The sequence below is a fragment of the Leucoraja erinacea genome, chromosome 1, assembly GCF_028641065.1.
Source record: "Leucoraja erinacea ecotype New England chromosome 1, Leri_hhj_1, whole genome shotgun sequence".
Taxonomy (NCBI): Eukaryota; Metazoa; Chordata; class Chondrichthyes; order Rajiformes; family Rajidae; genus Leucoraja; species Leucoraja erinaceus.
The window spans coordinates 65,572,136-65,592,719 of NC_073377.1; the positions used below are offsets into that span (position 1 = coordinate 65,572,136).

Genomic DNA, 20,584 nt, shown 5'->3' on the forward strand with positions numbered 1-20,584 from the left:
TGAAGAAACTATTCTATTCTATTCTATTCTATTCTATTCTATTCTATTGGTTCTAAAGTTTGCATCAAAATGTCTATTGGTTCTAAAGCTTGCAAAAAAATGTCTATTGGTTCTAAAGCTTACAAAAAAATGTCTATTGGTTCTAAAGCTTGCAAAAATTGGTTCTAAAGCTTGCAAAAAACGTCTATTGGTTCTAAAGCTTGCAAAAAAAAATGTCTATTGGTTCTAAAGCTTGCAAAAAATGTCTATTGGTTATAAAGCTAGCAAAAAGTGTCTCTATTGGTTCTAAAGCTTAAAGCTTGCAAAAAAATGTCTATTGGTTCTAAAATGGTTCATACTAGCGCTACAGAAAGCCCCCCCCCCCCCCCCCCCCCCCCCCCCCCCCCCCCCCGCCTCCCCCCCCCCCCCCCCCCCCCCCCCCCCCCTCCCCCCCCCCCCCCCCCTCCCCCCCCTCTCCCCCTCCCCCCCCCCCCCTCCCCCCCCCCCCCCCCCCCCCCCCCCCCCCCACCCTGGTTGGATTGGCTTGGGTCTGGCTTGAAATTGAAAGGCTACATAGCAAATGGTGGCTTGGGAGCTTTGACTTGAAGTTGAAAGGCACTACTTACTGCAAATGGTGGATTGGTTACTTTGGCTTGAAGTTGAAAGGCTCTACATAGCAAATGGTGTCTTGGGAGCTTTGACTTGAAGTTGAAAGGCACTACTTACTGCAAAAAAGGAAGCGGACTTCACACTTCAGCAGTCTTTTGGAAACACTGACTGGAAGGCGTTTGCAGCCCAGGCCACCCTTGACTCTCACACGGACATTGATTCCTATACATCCTCTGTTCTGGACTTTATAAACTCCACCATCAATAGTGTCACCTCCCTCAAACAGGTGACCATATACCCGAATCAGAAGCCATGGATGAACAGCGAGGTCAGGCTACTGCTGAAAGCACGGGACACCGCTTTCAGGTCAGGCGATGCTCGAGCCTACAGTTCATCCAGGGCTAACCTGAAGAGGGGCATCAGGAAGGCCAAGCACTGCCATAAGCTCAGGATTGAGGAGCACTTCAACAACAACTCCGACCCCCGACGCATGTGGCAAGGCATCCAGGCCATCACGGACTACAGACCCTCCAACATCACCCCCACATCCAGCGACGCCTCCTTCCTTGAGGAGCTTAATCACTTCTATGGCCGCTTCGACAGGGACAATCTAGAGACAGCCATCAAGGCTGTGCTACCTGCCGATCACCAACCCCTCACACTCACCCCCTACGCCGTGTACGTGGCACTGAGTAGGACTAATGCACGTAAGGCTGCTGGCCCTGACGGCATCCCCGGGCGCGTGCTCAGTGCCTGTGCTGCGCAGCTGACAGACGTCTGGACTGACATCTTCAACCTGTCACTTGCCCAAGCAGTTGTCCCCACTTGCCTTAAAGCCACCTCCATCGTGCCAGTGCCAAAACACTCCACTGCGGCAAGCCTCAACGACTTCCGCCCAGTTGCACTTACCCCCCATCATCACCAAGTGCTTCGAGAGGCTGGTCCTGGCACACCTCAAAAGCTGCCTACCCCCCACACTGGATCCCTATCAGTTTGCCTACCGCAAGAACAGGAGTACGGAGGATGCCATCTCAACGGCACTTCACTCCGCCCTCTCCCACCTTGACAACAGAGACACTTATGTAAGAATGCTGTTCATCGATTACAGCTCAGCATTCAACACCATTATTCCATCAAAACTGATCACCAAACTCGGTAACCTGGGCATCGACCCTCCCTCTGCAACTGGATACTGGACTTTCTAACCAACAGACCCCAGTCTGTGAGGTTAGACAAGCACACCTCTTCAACCCTCACCCTGAACACCGGCGTTCCTCAGGGCTGTGTGCTGAGCCCCCTCCTCTACTCCCTCTTCACCTATGACTGCACACCTGTACATGGTACTAACACCATCATCAAGTATGCAGATGATACAACGGTGATTGGCCTCATCAGCAACAACGATGAGCTGGCCTACAGGGAGGAGGTCCAGCACTTAGCAGCATGGTGCGCTGACAACAACCTGGCCCTTAACTCCAAGAAGACCAAGGAGCTCATTGTAGACTTCAGGAAGTCCAGAGGCGGCACGCACACCCCCATCCACATTAACGGGACGGAGGTGGAACGTGTTTCTAGCTTCAGGTTCCTGGGAGTCAACATCTCCGATGACCTCTCTTGGACACACAATACCTCTACTCTGATCAAGAAGGCTCATCAGCGTCTCTTCTTCCTGAGGAGACTGAAGAAGGTCCATCTGTCTCCTCAGATCCTGGTGAACTTCTACCGCTGCACCATCGAGAGCATCCTTACCAACTGCATCACAGTATGGTATGGCAACTGCTCTGTCTCCGACCGGAAGGCATTGCAGAGAGTGGTGAAAATTGCCCAACGCATCACCGGTTGCACGCTCTCCTCCATTGAGTCTGTCCAAAGCAAGCGCTGTCTGCGGAGGGCGCTCAGCATCGCCAAGGACTGCTCTCACCCCAACCATGGACTGTTTACCCTTCTACCATCCGGGAGGCGCTACAGGTCTCTCCGTTGCCGAACCAGCAGGTCAAGGAACAGCTTCTTTCCGGCGGCTGTCACTCTACTAAACAACGTACCTCCAACAGGAAGAAGCCGGGGACTCTGGTGCCGACGATTCACCTCACCGTCGCGGGGCTGGCCGAGTCCGGAACGGGTGGAGCGGTGGAGGAGCGCTGCTGCTGCTGCTGCTGCTGCGGCCCGACCGGAGAGTCGGAGGCTCCAACGGCAGGTCTGTGGACGGCGGCATCGGGAGCCCGCGGCTCCCTGGAGGGAGACCGCTTTTCAGGGCTCTCGCAACGGCGACTTCCCCCGCCCGAGTTGCGGGGTCGAAGAGCTTCTGGAGCGGGGCCTGACACCACTGCCCCGCGCGGCTTGGAATGGCCGCGGGACTATGCGAGCGCACACCGGGGGCTCTAACACCTAGACCCGGTGTGCGACCTCGCATCACCCGGCGTGGCTTTAATGGCCGCGGGACAATTGCCATCGCCAGCCGGGGGCTTTGACTTTGACTCTGACATCGGGGGGGGGATAAGTGCAGTGGAGAAATAAGTTTATTTGGCCTTCCATCACAATGATGTGATGGATGTTTATGTAAATTATGTTGTGTCTTGGGTCTATGTGTTTGTATGTATGGCTGCAGAAACGGCATTTCGTTTGGACCTCAAGGGGTCCAAATGACAATAAATGTATCTTATCTTATCTTATCTTATCTTAAAGGTACTACTTCCTGCAAATGGAGGCTTGATTGCTTTGGCTTGAAGTTGAAAGGCACAACTTACTGCAAATGGAAGCTTGGGAGCTTTGGCTTGAACTTGAAAGGCACTATTACTGCGAATGATGGCTTGGTTGCTTTGGCTTGAAGTTGAAAGGCACTACTTACTGCAAATGGTGGCATGGGTGTGGCTTGGGTGTGGCTTGAAGTTGAAAGGCACTACTTACTGCAGATGGTGGCTTGGGTGCAATGGCTTGAATTTAAAATGCATTACTTACTGCAAAGGGGGGCGTGGGTGCATTGGCTTGAAGTTGAAAGGCACTACTTACTGAAAATGGTGGCTTGGGTGCTTTGACATTATGTTGAAAGGCACTGCAAATGGTGGCATGAAGTTGAAAGGCACTACTTACTGCAAATGGTGGCGTGGGTGCTTTGGCTTGAAGTTGAAAGGCACTACTGTAAATGCACTTACTTCCTGTTTGCACTGTATATTGATTTTAGATAAATCGCTACCACTTACGGCTGTGATTTTTGGCCATCTTACTCAGTCCCCCTCCGCTGAGCAGGTGCAGATAATTCTTCCCATCAATGAAAAATAAAAGTGTTATTAGTTTTTTTTTAAATGTTGAGAATCTCTCTCCTGTCAATCACTCCATGAAAGCCACACCTTTTCTGGTGGGTTGGGGGAGGGGTTATAAAACCCGGAAATGTGGGTGTGGCTCAGTCTCTGCAAGATGGAGGAGGGAGAGGTCACGACTCGCTGTCTTTAGTGGCTTTGCACCCTACTTCAAATGGTATGAAACTGCACTTGAATTTGGTGGCCTTGCACCCTGCTAGAAGTGGTAAGAAACTGCACTTGAATTTGGTGGCCTCATACCCTGCTTGAAATAGAATTTCAAGGATTAGCCGTGAGTCAACTACCAGCCCACCAGCCGTGAGTGAGTGAGTTGCCAGCACAACAGGCTTGATTGACTGAGACGCCAGCCTAAGAATCCATTTGGCGCAAAATTTGCATACTAGCCCTCTGGAAACTAGTCCCTTCAGCCCACAACACCCATACTAGCGCTCCAGAATATATATCTAGCCGTCCAAAGGGGGGGATGCGTTGGGTGCAGTCGCACCCCCACTTTTTCCAGAATAAAAACAATCCCGAGAAAAAAAAAAGAAAATCAGCCCGCGGGATGATTTGAAAAATAATATTTGCGACATGCGCAGTTGGGGGAAGCTGGTGACGCAGTAACGAAGTCAAATGACTTTGTCTCTTCACACGCGCAGTGGGCGGGATTAGACGCCGCCATTTTCAATGCATCGCCTCGACGCCCCGGGCCTAGTTTGGGTGAGTGGGACCGTGAAATATTGCATTGCAGGAGGGGGAAGCTTTTATAAAATTTTTATCGGGGGTGTTCAACTACCCGCGAATGGTCCAATCCGACCCCGTCCCGAACCTTACTGCGCTTGAAATGTCTTCAGAGTGAACATTGACTGTGTTTGATAACGGAATGCAATCAAGTGTGTTTTAATTCTTAATGTTATTATTTGATTTAATCCATAAAGATGGATTGATAAATTGTGAACACGTGAAACATTAAAATTTCAGTGTTCGATTGTCACTGCTACCGTTGACATGTTATTACGGAATTCATTTTAACAGCAAATCAATGCTCTTAATATGGAGTATCAGTTCTGTAGTTATTTATTGAGCAACATTCACAACTAGATGTTGGATTTATCCAGGTTTTACTTGTACAGTTGGTCATATACATCATGAATTTGGTCAGGAGATATTCCAAAATCCAAGGGCGACAGGGTGCCACCGTGCGTCGCTACGCATCACGCCGCGTCACGACCCGGCCACGACGCGACAACCTCTTTTCAGGCTGTCGCCGAAAATGTCACCCAAGTGGGACAGGCCTTTCACTTGAGGGCAAAGCTTTCGAAGGCGACGTCGTCGGCAAACTTCTCCGTGGCCGGGCTCGAGTCCGCAGTGCTCGAAGAAACTGTCCAAGCCCGAGCAAGCTCGGGAGAAGCGGCAGCTGATGTCGGAGTGCGAGCGCCGTAATCCACCTTCATCAAACTGCCGCTTGAGTGGCTCCTTGGGATGACCTGTTGCTGATTCTCGGGGAGGTGCTGGTGTGGTTACGTGCACTCTGGGATGCTGCTGGTGTAGTGACCGGTGTTTCCTGGGGTGCTGCTGGAGTGGTTAGTTGTGCACCCTTGGGTGCTGCTGGTGTAGTTACTTGTGCACCCTGGGGCGTTGCTGGCGAGGCTGCTGTTTCTCCCTGGGGTGCTGCTGGTGTGGTTACTTGTGCACCCTGGGGTGCTGTATCCTCTGCTAATTCTCCCTCTTCCGACGTTGCTGCTCTCGTTGCCAGCCCCTGCTGCTTGTCGCTGCGGCCGCTAGAGCCGGGCAGCACCCGCCGGACTAGGCTGCCACTGCCCTTAAAACTGCGGGCGCTGCTGGTGGCCGCCGCTCCCCGCATGAACTCGCACTTCTGCAGGTACATGACCAGCGAGTTGGGCCTGAGCTGCCTCTTGGAGCTGGAGCGATGCACGATGTTAGGCATGAGCACCAGCTGCCCGCTCTGCTGGAGGCCAGGTAAGTCTTCGTGTTGCTGCTGGCCCCGCTGCTGCTGCTACTACCTTCCTCGGGGGCAGACCTGCCCAACCCATTGGGCTCTACTTTGCACCCCCTCGGCATCTGGCTCTTCAAGTACTCGGCCTTGTCGGCAGCCAGTCTCACCACGGTGCTCTGCCGACCTTGCCTGTCCCCCTCCATTTGACTGCGGAGGTAGCTGGGACCTTTGATCATGAGCCTGAGCAGCAGAGAGACGCTCGCCTCGGGCGGCATGCTTGCAGTGGGTGCGATCTCGCTCGGCAACTTACTTTGATCCAGCCAACGTGGACAAACACGTTTTCTCATCCACGAAGAAGCAAAGACCAGGACTTCTATGCAATCACCTGTCTGCAGTCACCTTAATCCACATTCACTATGACTTTGCCCATAACTTGGACAAAGTCGTGACTAGGTTTGCGCAGTTACATTCTTGGAAAATGGAACTGGAAAACATGAATTCTGGCTAAATGGCAATATATGCAGGCGTGCCACGAGTGTCCGTCACCTGCATCACTACCCAGGACTTCCATGAGCAATGACAGGCTGTCTGCACTTGCCTGAATGGACATTCATTATGACCTTGCCCATGACTTGGACAAAGTGGTGACTAGGTTTGCACAGTTACATTCTCGGAAAATGGAACTGGAAAATGTGATTTATGGCTAAATGGCAATATATGCTGGTCTGCCAAGTGTTGTCAAAGTCTGCGAGAGGAACCCTGAACTGTCTGCTAATCCCCTCCCACTTTGGGAGCCCAAATGGGGCACTGCAAGAAGAGGCAGAAGTCGGGCCACCTACATCAGTGTACTAGCTGCGGAATGACACAGACCTTGGACAGCGTTAACGAACTGAACACTACCATTAAAGATAAAGGCACACTTCGGGAGACCAAACATGGCACTGCAAGAAGTAGGGCCACCTACATCAGTGCACTGTGGAACGACACATGCTTTGACAGCATTAACAAACTGAAGACTGCCATGCTAGATAAACAGGTCTGAGGTGCTATATTCGTGGAACCAGGAATGGCATATAGGCTAAGGCCAACTAATGCCTTTGCATTAGTAGTAGGAGTAAATGGCAATATACATCCAGGAGCACTTGAATGATTATGCAGCATCAAGCCAGCATGTTTGATTGTTTGGTAAACTATATGATGAATTGTGAAATTTATGTATATTGTTATATATTTTGATGTTATGGAATCAAAATCATGAATTATAAATTCACATTTCAAAAATGGTTTCACAATTCGGTAGTACAGATTTTCTGTATTCCATAATGATATTTGAGAATTCATGAGGTTGCATGCAAAACACTGATTTTCAAAAATCCAGTTTCTGTGTAGTACTTCCCATTGCATTTAAGTGAGAAATACTGATTTTCCCAACAAAATACTGATTTTTAGCCATCAAAATACGGAAATGCTCGGTGAAACTTGGCAGCTCTTTAATTGTTAATCTTGACTCCACCAAAATTATTTCTGAAATATTGGTCATAAATTTGGTGCAAAATTGCTCCAAAATAAGGCTCGGAGTGCAACAGAGATCATCTAAAACCCGGCCGCGACGCCACGCACATTACTTCACATAATTTTTTTGTAATTCTGTCATGCCACCCCCCTTTTTAAAAAGCTTTGTACGGGTCTGAGCTAAAGATAGTTGCAATACTGGCCTGGCAGAGCATCACCAGAGAACTGGTGATGTCCATGAATGGCAGCCTTCAAGCAGTCATTGCATGCAAAGGATATGCAACAAAATACTAAACATGACTACTTTCATTTACATTACATTGCTGTGTCCCAAATATTATGGTGCCCTGAAATGGAGGGACTATGTATAAACACTGCTGGAATTTCTACATGGTGAAACCAAAATATATAAAAATGGCCTTTATTAAAATCTGGCAATGTGCACTGTAACTACATGTGATTTTTTTCTCAATCAATCAATCAATCACAATCAATCAATCAATCAATCAATCAATCAATCAATCAATCAATCAATCAATCAATCAATCAATCAACCAATCAATCAATCAATCAATCAATCAACCTGGGTCTTTGTCCCAAACATTATGGAGGGCACTGTATATTACTGACGCCACTTCCAGCTATGGAGCATCACTCTATAACACCCGTGTTATATCTGGACTCGATTGTTCCAATACAGCCTGGCCAACTTCCTTCATTCTAAACTACATACCCTTGAGGTCTTAGCTTGTACCATGTTCTTTACATCCATCACCTACTTTAGATTGTGTTATGAGTGAAGAGGGGTATCACATACAGCATATCACATACAGCATAGCTTTTGGTATGCTGGCCTTTATAAATCAGAGCATTGAGTATAGAAGCTGGGATGTAATGTTAAAATTGTACAAGGCATTGGCGAGACCAAATCTGGAGTATGGTGTACAGTTTTGGTCGCCCAATTATAGGAAGGATGTCAACAAAATAGAGAGAGTACAGAGGAGATTTACTAGAATGTTGCCTGGGTTTCAGCAACTAAGTTACAGAGAAAGGTTGAATAAGTTAGGTCTTTATTCTCTGGAGCGCAGAAGGTTAAGGGGGGACCTGTTAGAGGTCTTTAAAATGATGAGAGGGGATAGACAGAGTTGATGTGGACAAGCTTTTCCCTTTGAGAATAGGGAAGATTCAAACAAGAGGACATGACTTCAGAATTAAGGGACAGAAGTTTAGGGGTAATATGAGGGGGAACTTCTTTACTCAGAGAGTGGTAGCGGTGTGGAATGAGCTTCCAGTGGAAGTGGTGGAGGCAGGTTCATTGGTATCATTTAAAAATAAATTGGATAGGCATATGGATGAGAAGGGAATGGAGGGTTATGGTATGAGTGCAGGCAGGTGGGACTAAGGGGAAAAAAAGTTGTCCGGCACGGACTTGTAAGGCCGAGATGGCCTGTTTCCGTGCTATAATTGTTATATGGTTATATGGTTATATATTAGCATATATCCCTGATAAAACCTTGGATCCTGGATTGTCTTTTCATATAATTTCGGCTGTGATTTCTTCTTTCCAATCAGCATATCGTAACTTTGCAAATAATGCACACTCTATCATCTTTCTATTTTTTTTTAATTTTATGTTGTGCCTGTATATATTGATATCGCAAAGACAATTTGTTATTGCTGCAGTAAATAGTAACATGGAGAACCAAGAAGATAATTACTTAGCAATCTAAGATTGTATCCATTCTAAGAATTTCCACATCAGAGCTCACAATCTGCCCTTAAATTGCCGTGCAATTCTGAAATATTATTGAAAATGTACTGTTTTGGATTACACTTACATTTCAGTTCACCTTAAAATTCATGCATTTTCTCTTGTCCAATCCAGAAGTGAAGTTTCATGACTAACTTGTACTGTCTTTAAATTTACACTTCGTGTTTACAGGGGGCATGGATTATTTTTCACAGTACATGGTGATTGGTAGGTAGATGTGGAAATTTGGATTGTTTTCTTTTTGTTTTGTTGATATAGCCAGAGAATTGGATATCATTCAGTAAATGTGCAAGAATTATGAAGCGAGACGTTAAAGACTAAAATGCTTTTGAAAATGCCACGAGAGAATTGATTTGATACTTCATTATAACTGACACCTTCTCCTACATATACACGAAGGGTGTGATTAAAGAAAATTGGATTGGTAACATGGATTATTATGTAAACAAAAGGCTATTGTACTCTTTTCAGCTTGCTGTTCATTAAGCTTCAATTAATAAAGTGTTCGGTTAACTCTTTCTTCCCTCGAGGACTGCAAATACCAACATTTCACTAACTGCACGTGTAATATTGGAACTGCTTTCTTTCTCATTTGCCTTTCTTTATTAGATTAACTGTTTCAATATCATTGCCATCAGAACTTGTATAAGTAGAGGTTAAGTTAGATATCGTCTGTGTATTATAAAATTCATAGTAATTGTCAGTTATTGTAGAGAAAGACAAGGCATTAAAACAAAAAAGGCACTACATGCCAAAGTCACTCGGTGGGTCAGGCAGCATCTCTGGATGAAGGGTCTCGACCTGAAACATCACCCATTCCTTCTCTCCAAAGATGCTGCTTGTCCCACTGAGTTACTCCACCATTTTGTGTCTATCTCTGAAAAACATGGATCGCCGATGTTTCAGTTTGGGGCCCTTCTTCAGATGAGAGGAGGGGAGGGACAATGTCTGGCAGGTCATAAGTTGATACAGGGGGGGGGGGGGGGGGGGGGGGGGGGGGGGGGGGTCGGTTGGGGGAGGTCTGATAGGCAGATGGTTGGTCAAAGGTCAGAAAATGGGCGGCACGGTGGTGCAGACTTGCTGCCTTACACTGCTTGCAGAGCCGGAGACCCGCGTTCAATCCTGACTACAGGTGCTTGCCTGTACAGAGTTTGTACGTTCTCCCCGTGACCACGTGGGTTTTCTCCGAGAACTTCCGTTTCCTCGCACACTCCAAAGATGTACAGGTTTGCAGATTAATTAGCTTGATATAAATGTAAATTGTCCCTGGTGTGTGTAGGATTGTGTTTTGTGTGATGATCTCTGGTTGGTGCGGACTCAGTGGGCTGAAGGACCTGTTTCCATACGGTATCTCTGAACTAAGCTAAATGAAAAGTCAGAAGATGTGAGACAAAAGGATTGAAGAGCTGCCAATTGTGAAGCTAGAGAAAGGAGGGGAGGGGAAGGGGAGAAATAGGTGCAAGCAGGAAAGATGGGGCGAAGTGGAAAGGGAGGCTGGTGGTGGAAAGGGAGGCGGGTGGGGATAAAGGTAGAGGAGAAAGATTTTGTGGTGACTTAAAATCGGAGGATTCAATATTCTGGTTGTAAACCACCAGAGTGCAGTGTGAGGTGCTGCTCCTGCAGTTTGCATGTGGCCTCACTGTGGCAATGCAAGAGGCCCAGGACAGAAAGGTTGGTGTGGCAATGGGAAGAGGAGTTCAAATGGTCGGCAAGCGGGAGATCCCATAGTCCTTAGCAGACTGAGCACTAATGTTCAGCGAAATGATCACTGTGTATGAATCTGGAAAATATTTTTCCAGCATCCCCAGTTCTTTAAAAATAAATAAATAAATAAAAAAATAAATCCTACATCCACCATAGTGAGTCCACCAGGCCCTCCTCACTGTGATGGAAGGCAAAAGTCTTAAAGTCCTTATCTCTTCCCTCCTTGTTCTCCCTCTGCTTTGAGGCGATCCAAGCTTCCGATGTTGTGACCCCGCGGGGTGATGGTAAGTATGTCCCGCGGCTGAATCCGAGCTCCGCGAGCGGGCCGGTTCAAACTAAGCGGTCCGGAGCTGCCGAAGCTGCCACCCTCCAGTCCAGCGGAAGCTCCGGGGAACAGGTCACCAACCTGTGACCTGCGAGCTCCCGACGTTGTCGTCCACTGGGCCCGCGGCCGAGCCTCCGAGGCTCCGAAGTCGGGTCGCCGCCTTCGCCATATCCGCTATCCTCTGAGTGAAAAATGTTGCACATCAGGTTCCTACTAATCTCCCACCCCCCGCCCGCCCCCCCTCACCTTAAACCTATGTCCTCTGGTTCTAGATGTTCCTACTCTGGGTAAAAGACTGTACATTTGACCTATCATGCCCGAACATCCTACATCTTTCTATGCCCCTGCATATGGAGGCAAGCATATCATATACTGCCTTGACCTCCTTTCCCCTACATATTTGGGTAAGCATTACTGTAGGATATTAAGCTCACTCTTGACTGGAATGGTATTGAATCCCGAGTTAAGTGTAAATCTTAAAAGTCCCATGTTATTCTAATATAAAGAGATGACGAAAGTCCTGGTGGGTAGGATGAATTACTGTTATATTTGCATAATAAGAGGGATTGCCCCTTGGCATGCAATGAAAATGACCGAATATTATAGGTTCACCGCATTTAGTATTTTAAAACTTTTTTTTCATTACCCTAAATCATAATTGTAATTGCCTGTGTATTGTTAACACCAGTTCATTCTCAACCGTACAAAAAAAGGTATTTTATTAAATGCTTAAATATGTCCCTACAGCTGTTTTTCTGTATTGAAATGAATGGATTTGCTGTTTCTGGGCCATTTCTAACCTGGCATTAATTCAATGGGCAGATTCTTTAGTGTAATTCCTGGGAATTGCAGCAAGTTCATGATCTGCAGTTGGAGAGTAGCCAACACATTAGATGCTTTTACATTTGTGTAAGAATCCCAAAGTTGGTGTTTTTGCAAGTTTACCTTGCAACATGGCAATGATACAAAAGACTTACAACTGATTGTAACTGACATACTTTTTGGCATCATTCATAGCGATCTTCTTTCATTGCCAAGCATTATCTGGTATCTTAAAAAAAAAAGTACATCTCCAACTGTACATTACAACCTTTTCCCTTTGGACTATTTCCATTTCTACCATAATTTCACATGTTGTAAGTACTTCATGGATTCTGTGAAAGCTTTTGCTAACATTAAAGTCCTGCTTTTCAACTTACTGACTTGCGAAATTCTCTTAGCAGGAGCTCATTTGCCTTTCAACCTATGTCATTGGTAACAGTAGAGAATCTTGCAAAAGTATCCAGATCAACTAATGAAGTGGACCAAGGAATGGGAGATGGAATTTCTCAGAGGTGTGAGGTGATGCGTTAAATTGTAGAGCCCTGGAGAGGTGGTCAGCAGAGAGACCAAGAGGATGTACCCAGCTCCCTGAAATTGGCGACAGTTAGATAGGGTGATGAAGAAATAATTTGACATGTTTACTGCCTTTGATAAGGGTGCTGAGTGCAGGGGTTGTGATTATCATGCTGCAGCTGTACAAGAAGTTGGTGAGACCACATTTGGAATACTATGTGCAGTTCTGGTCACCTTGCTATAAGAAGAATGGCATAAAACTAGAAAGGATGCAGAAAATAATCACCAAGATGTTACCAGGAGTGGAGGGTTAGTTATAAGTAGAGGTTGGATAATCTGGAATTTTAGATACAAGCAATTGTGGAGGCTGGTTTATACCAAACAGAGACACAAATTGCTCGAGTCTCTCAGCGGGTCAGGCAGCATCTCTGGAGTAAAAGGACGGAAGTCCTTTTGGGCCGGGACACTTTTTCAGACTGAAAATAGAGTGTGGGGAGGAGGGGTGAAGAGCAGAAATTGAGAAAAAATCAGGGCCAGCCACAAATGATCTCGGGCAGGTAAATCCATTGTCAGCTGGGGAAGGTGTGATCTCAAGAGGAAAACAATGTGGAGAACAATGGACCTGGTAAAGCAACCAGTCTGGAGGAAGGGGGTAAGTGGGGAGGGGAGGTGAGGAGAGTAAGAAGTTACTTAATTAGATAAATCAATGTTCATAGCACTGGGTTGTAAGCTACCTAAGCGAAATATAAGGTGCTGTTCCTTGCTCATGGCCTCACTCTGGCAATGGAGGAGGCCCAGGACAGAAAAGTCAATATGTGAATGGGAAGGGAAGTTTAAATGGTTGACTTGGATGATTTGGTATAAAAGGCCTGTTTTTGTGCAATATATCTCTATAACATGAAAACACAAATGACTGGAGATGCTGTAATCTGGAGCAAAGAACAAGCTGTGGAGACCGAGATTCAACATTTTGGGTCAAGACCCTACATCAGGACTGAAAGTGTAACGGGGAGATGGCTAGTATAGAGAAATGAGGCAGGGGCTGACAGACATTTGGTAGAGGGAGATGATGGGCAGGTGGAGCCATGTGGGGGAAGGGGAGGGTAGAGATTGTGTGACTGGCTGATGGTAGCGCAGATAAAGAGAGGTACATAAAAAATGGTGGATAAAGTTAGAAGGACAGTGGACGAAGAGAAAGACTGGAAGATGATAAATGAGGACACAAGCATATAGATGTATGCGTGCTTTGTTCGTGATATTTATTTAGTTGTTTATCTTTATTATTTTACCGTGTATGTATCGTTAGCTTTTAGAAATGTTTGAATGCTGCACTGACTGGCTGACATTTTAAATTTCGTTGTACATGGTCCATGTTACAATGACAATAAAGAAACTATTCTATTCTATTCTATTCTATGCTAGAATCTTGTAAGTAAGGTGATAAGTGGAACCAGGTTAGGGAAGGATGATTGGCAGATGAAACTAGTTAGAGGAGGGGATAGTAGATGGAACCAGGTAAGGGGAGAGAAAGCCAAGGTATATTCGATAAGAGAAGAAAGCAGTGGGTGTGCTGGTTACTTGAAATTGAGTCTCGTGCCTTGATGTGTTGAGTATGCAAAGTTGCATGATTCAGTGTAAATCTGAAGGCATAATTGAAGTTGAATTAGTAATGTTTTTATGTGATGTTAAACATATTGCATTTTCATGTAATAAAGTATGTAAGAAGAGCAAATTAATAGCAAACATTTTATTTTTGTATGCTCGAGACAGTAGACTTGGTGTTGGCTGTTCATTGTCTGGTGGTAGCGCCTTGTAGGCTGAATCTGTTAGTCTTACCATAAGTAATTTATTTTAAACTATGTATTCAGTGTAGATGCATCTGTTTGCAATTAATATTGTTTGTTTTTATACACATAAGATGCAAGTAAACAGTACTTATGGTTTCTCATTACAGTTTTCAAAGTCCAAAATGTTCGATGTAAAAACAACCTTAGTAAGAAATTTGCACTGAAAAAACTCTTCACCCCAAAATGTAAAGTATTATACCGAGTTTCATTTTTTTCCCTCCTGAGCTGTTGCTCTGCCATACCTCCATTTCCTTGTTTATTTTCATGTCTTTTCATCAAGCAACGTTTCATAATTTAAAATAATGGTCCCCGACCCACCTACTTGGCCTCTACTGATACGCTCTTAAAGCCTATCAGGAAATGGAAATTCAGGATGACATGGTTTTTAATATTATTTCTGTCTTCTCCACCTGGACAGGCTAATTTGTTCTCTTGTCCACTTACTAGTGCCATCTGCATTCGATGCTTTTGCCAATAACAGACCAAAGTTGCCACTGCTGCTTCTTTTTTATCATGGCTTCATTTTTTGTAACGTTTGTTTTTGATTCTTTATTCAAAGGCCTATGAGAACATAATTAAAACATCTGCTTCATGGCCTTCATCAAACCTCTTTATCATCAAGGTACTTAATCAAATTAGTATGACACAATTTGTAATTCAAGAACCTGTGTTTGCTCTCTCTTATTAACCAATGACTCTGAACAATTTTTTGCAATGTTGGGAAAATGTATGGATAAAATTGACAAAGTTCGATTGCAAAGATTAACAAAAGTTGACTCCCTTTTTGATTAGGAGTTAAGCATTTAAAGTTGACGTCCTCAGCCTGGCTCTCTTCTCTAAGAACAATTGAAAGATTATGGCCTGATTTCTCACAAAATAAAAAGTTATATTGTCTACACCATATGATTAGCTCATTTTAAATAGCACTGTCCTATTTAATAGCTCAATTCTGACATTAAATTAACTATGCTAGATGGTGTCGGAGTCGGGCAACTCTTTGCCTGCTGGTCCCAGAAGAGGGTCTGCTATCATACGTTAAATCACTCTTTTAAATCTTTATCTCAATGGCAGCATTTCTAACACTATATATGCTACCATTATCTGTACACTGTGGACGGTTTCATTGGACAGGTACCAACATCCTGGCAGGCAGGTTTTCTTAATGCTACATGGGTGGGTTTAAACTAGATTGGCAAGGGGGTGGGATCTCATACAGGACAGCGGTTGGTATGGAGGGTGGTGAGAGAAAGATTAGTGGACATGATAGACAGGTGGAAGGCAGAGAGCGAGGAATGAGGGTTGGTTTAAACTCTATATTTATTAATTAAATTAGAAATATGATCATTTCATTTTTTTTTAATCATTGAGATACAAGCTAGAGACACAAAAGGAAAATGGTCTTGTTAATGGGAACAGTGACTAGTGTAGATTTTAAAGATGAACGTGTATTGTTCATTGTCTCAATGCACACGCGATTTGTAATAATATTGTTACTTTCAGCTGTTTTGCATTTCTTCACATTGATGATTCTTTTTGTATTTTGTTTTTTTTCACCAAACTATCAACTCCTTGTATAATTTAAAAGTTCTGCATGGATCATTTTTTCTCAATCTTTTAAACTAGAGGGAATGCACAAATTTAGACCTTACATTACCTAAACTATATATTTTATCATTCTTTCCTTGCACCTGTTCTGCTCCATCACTAGATTGTAAGTAAAGCAGCTTTCAAAGCTTATGTGCAGACATGACTTTCATCTTCCACTATCCCGCTGTCATGATGTTTCCTTTTTTTTTTGCTCTACTTAACAATCTGTCCAGAATTATCACCAACTGTACTTCCTACCTTTGGCCATCCACTAAACCCCTGCATTATTCTCTACTCTGTTCCATTTTCTACTATTGTACTTCCTTCAAGTCAAGTCAAGGTTTCATTTGATCACATACACATACGAGATGGCCTACAGTGAAAGCACTGAAATGGTGCGCAATGCTCGCGAAGACTTTTGTAGCAAAAGAGGTGGCACGCACACAACAACAACGGAGGTGGAACGTGTTTCAAAGGTTCCTGGGAGTCAAATTATAAACACACCTCATAAACTTCACACATATTCTTTTACATAATAAATAATGGAAGGAAAAAACCATCGTTCAGTTCAGTGAACGAAGGTCCACCTGGTTGCAGATCCTGGTGATTCTACAGCTGCACAATTCAGGAGCATCCTTACCAAACGGCATCACAGATGGTATGGCAACTGCTCTTGTCTCCGAGTCGGAAGGCACTGCAGAGGGTGTTAGTCCCTGGTGAGATAGGCATTTACAGTCTGAATTGCCTCTGGGAAGAAACTCCTTCTCAACCTCTCCGTTCTCACCGCATGGCAACGGAGGCGTTTGCCTGACCGTAGCAGCTCCTTTTGGTTCTCCCTACAACATCACTTGCTCGGTTTGAGGACTGTGAAAGTTCAACCGCAATCTGTCTCCTACTTCTCTTTTTGCTCTTGCTCCTTTCTCATTTCCCTTCATCCTTTTCTTCCCCGCTCACACAACTATTCTCACACTGGCTCTTCCTTTTTTTTCTCATTATTATTGTTTGTCAAATTTGTTCATTTTAATAAGATGATTAGAAAATACATGTCTCTTTTAAAATATTAATTGTTGTTTTTACTTTCAATATTTCACATTTTGTTCTTGCTGAAGTAATTCTAAGACAAGTTATAATGATGCAAATGCTAGAAGCTGAAGTAAACAATTACATTGATACTTTGTTTAAGAAGGAACTGCAGATGCTGGAAAATCGAAGGTAGACAAAAGACAAAGGTGGAGAAACTCAGCGGGTGAGGCACCATCATATGGAGCGAAGGAAATAAGCAACGTTTTGGGTCTCCCCTCCCCAGACCGACACATTGATGCTGTTGATTGAACAGTAATGATAGAGTCAGGAAAACTAAACAGAATCCTCAGCCTGTTGCATCCAAATTTAACTCTGAGTCGAAGTACAAGTTCAGGTCTGACCGTAAATATTTGTGGTGTGGAGCCATATCACCTTTTCCATTTCTAATGTTTATGATTACACGCCTTCCATCTCATCCAAGAAGAAGTTATCTGTCCTATCAAATCCTCATATCATTTGAGAAATTTGTATTAGATCCTACAATCTTTTAAACTAGAAGAATACACACCAAATTTGTCCAACACATTCCAAACTTCAAGCTTTTAAATCCCTGGTGCCATTCTGGGGAATCTTCGTTTTCTGCAAATCCCAATGAAATGGAGGGACAGGTACAAAATGAAAAAGTACTTTGTTAAAATATAGAATTTGGCACATTATGGCAAACATCTGCAGTTCCGTTACCTATTTCATTAACTGGGGTACATTAAAGTAAGCCGCAGGACAGCCTATAGCAAATACACTTCCATTTTGCAGCCAAAGAGAGTTTACTGTGTAGGAAATCAGTTCTCGGAGCACTAGAGTTTTTTCTCAAAATTAAGTTCAATGTCAAGAGGCCTTTGAAAAAAAATTATTAATTTGTGGGATACTGTCTGTAAAGGAGTCTAGTCTGACACACTGTAACCTTTACTAGAGTCTTTAATATAGCACATGGCACACACGTCCCAGTACTGGCTGCACCCAGCCTTCAGGCGTACCAGGACAAAATGGGAGGAGGAGAAGGGAGGAGATCATAGTTATACTGATATGAGAGGGCGTGTTAATGATGATGAGGTAGCTACATTATAGGTTGCATGCATAAACCATCTACATCCTTTCCCATACAATTTAAACAAAGTTGCGAGAACAGCAGGTTGATTATACAGGACCTGCAAAACTAAGCGAAGTCACCGTAGCGATCCGGAGCTTTGACGATCCGACCCGAGCGGGTGCGCACAGCACCCTCACCCTCCCCACCCGAAAGAAGAGAGGGCAGAACGGGAACAGGAACAGGGGGGAAGGAGAAGGCCGGCGGGGACCCCGGCTGCAAGGGGGAACCGGCAGGAACTGGAGAACCAGGAGAGAGGGAAGGGGAGGAACGAACGGCAGGCGGAGAGAGAGAGAGACGGGCAGGAGGAGAGCAGACCGGAGAGCGGAGACCGGGAAGAGCAGAGGGAGGAAGGCGAGGGACGCGAACCGACCAAGGCATGTTACGGGCAGAGGGCATGTCACTGGAGGGGGGCACCGCAGGCGGAGGAGAATAAGGAACAGCAGGAGGAGGTTGCGGCCGGTAGACAGTGCCCTCATAGTCCACCAAGTAGGAATGCGGCGAATCGTCGACCCCCACCACGGTAGCGAGCTTGGAGAAACCGGTAGACGTCTGCAAACGGACGACCTGGCCTGGCAGTAGTGGGGAGAGAGGACGGCTGGACTTGTCGTGCGAGCGGCGTTGGATTTCGTGCTTCTGAGCAATGCGCTGCTGGACGGCAGAAGGCTGCAGGACCCTGGGCACCAGAGTTTGCTGGGCAATCGGCATCGGAGGGCGAATAACGCGGGACATGAGCCGTTGGGCAGGCGATTTAATGGTACAGTCTCTGGATATATTCCGAAGGTTCAATAACCCCTGGTAGAAATCACCATTAGAGAGATAGGACTGTTCAAGCAGGTGCTTTGCACTGCGCACAGCGCGCTCAGCCAGGCCATTGCTCTGCGGGTACTCTGGACTGCTGGTGTAATGATCGAAGTTCCACTTTGTAGCGAAGGCTTTGAACTCAGCGCTGGTGAACTGGCGGCCGTTGTCAGTCTGTAGCCGGACAGGGGATCCAAAAGTGGCGAAGTGGCGGCGGAGCTTGCTGTTGACCACCTCCGAGGTGATGGCGGGGAGAAGGTCCACCTCGAACCAATTTGAGTAAGAATCCACCAAAACGAGGTAGTGCTTTCCACGCCATTCAAAAATGTCGGCAGCCAGCGAGGACCATGGCATGTCAGGGGCAGGCTGTTGAAGCAGCGGCTGGCGCTGCTGATGCGGGGCAAGAGAGTTGCAGTCCGGGCAGGAGGCCACTCTGGCCTTGATGTACTTGGCCATGCCAGGCCAATAGTACTGTTCCTGGGCATGCGAGACGGTGGCGTCAGCCCCCGGATGCCCCATGAGGGCAGCATTGAAGTACAGGTCGTATAGGGAGGCAGGGACGACAACTTTGTGGCCTTTGATGATAATGCCATCGATGAGCACCAGCTCATCACGAACCAGGAAGAAGGGGTGAACGCCAGCAGGTAAAGAGGTGCGTTTGACAGGCCATCCACGCCTGATGACAGCGGCAAGCTGTTGAAGATCGGGGTCATCGGCGGGATGCGCAGCCAGGCATTGGAGCTGCTTGGAAGGGACGAAATTAACGTTCAGAACCTGTAGGTCATCCTGTTCGAAGGGGTGCTGGTCACGTGAGGTCCGGGGGGCCCGGGACAGCGCGTCAGCCACATGCATCTCGGTGCCCCTTTTGTAGACGATTTTAAAGTCAAAGCGCTGCAGCTGCAGCATCATCCGCTGCAGTCTTGCGGGAGCAACGTGGATAGGTTTGTTTAGGATCGTCACCAGAGGTTGGTGATCCGTCTCGACAGTGAAACTGTTGCCAAAAAGGAAGTCTCGAAACTTTGAACAAGCGAACACAACTGCCAGCAGCTCCTTCTCAATCTGCGCGTAGCGCTGCTCCATGTCCGTCATGGTCCTAGAGGCATAGGAGACCGGCTGCAGAGAACCATCATCGTGCGGCTGCAGACAAGCAGCACCCAGACCAAAACGTGAGGCATCACACGTCACCACCACCGGACGCTGCAAATCAAAGAACCTCAGAGTGGGTGTGCTGATCAGCTTTTTCTTCAATAGGTCGAAAGCTTGCTGGTGGTGTGGGAACCAGGACCAGGCAATGTCTTTTTTAGTAAGCTGTCTCAGGGGTGCGCTTAGCTCGCTGAGGTCAGGAATGAACTTTCCCAGGTAGTTGAGCATGCCCAGGAAGCGCTGTAGACCGGCAATATCAGTGGGGGCAGGCAGTTCAGAGATGGCGTTCGTCTTTTGCGGGTCGGGCTTCAACCCTTTGGCCGTGAAAATGTGGCCAACGTACGGGACCTCAGGTACACGGAAACGGCATTTGGACGGGTTCAACTTGAGATTTACCTGCCTGGCGCGGTCCAGGATTCTGCGGAGGTTGCGGTCATGCTCAGCCACATCTCTGCCGTAGACCAGAATGTCGTCCACAATAATCGCACAGGGCAGACCTGCAAACAGTTGCTCCATGGAGCGCTGGAATACCTCACTAGCGGAGTTGATGCCGA

The 20,584-nt window shown here is 46.1% G+C and overlaps 1 protein-coding gene and 1 pseudogene across 1 annotated transcript in view; one reads left to right on the plus strand and one right to left on the minus strand.

Annotated features, from left to right (window-relative positions):
• scfd2 (sec1 family domain containing 2) overlaps positions 1–20,584 on the plus strand; it is a 224,050-nt gene that overhangs the window by 41,323 nt on the left and 162,143 nt on the right. The window lies entirely within an intron of this gene.
• Positions 4,833–7,745, minus strand: LOC129697577 (protein FAM110C-like; annotated as a pseudogene).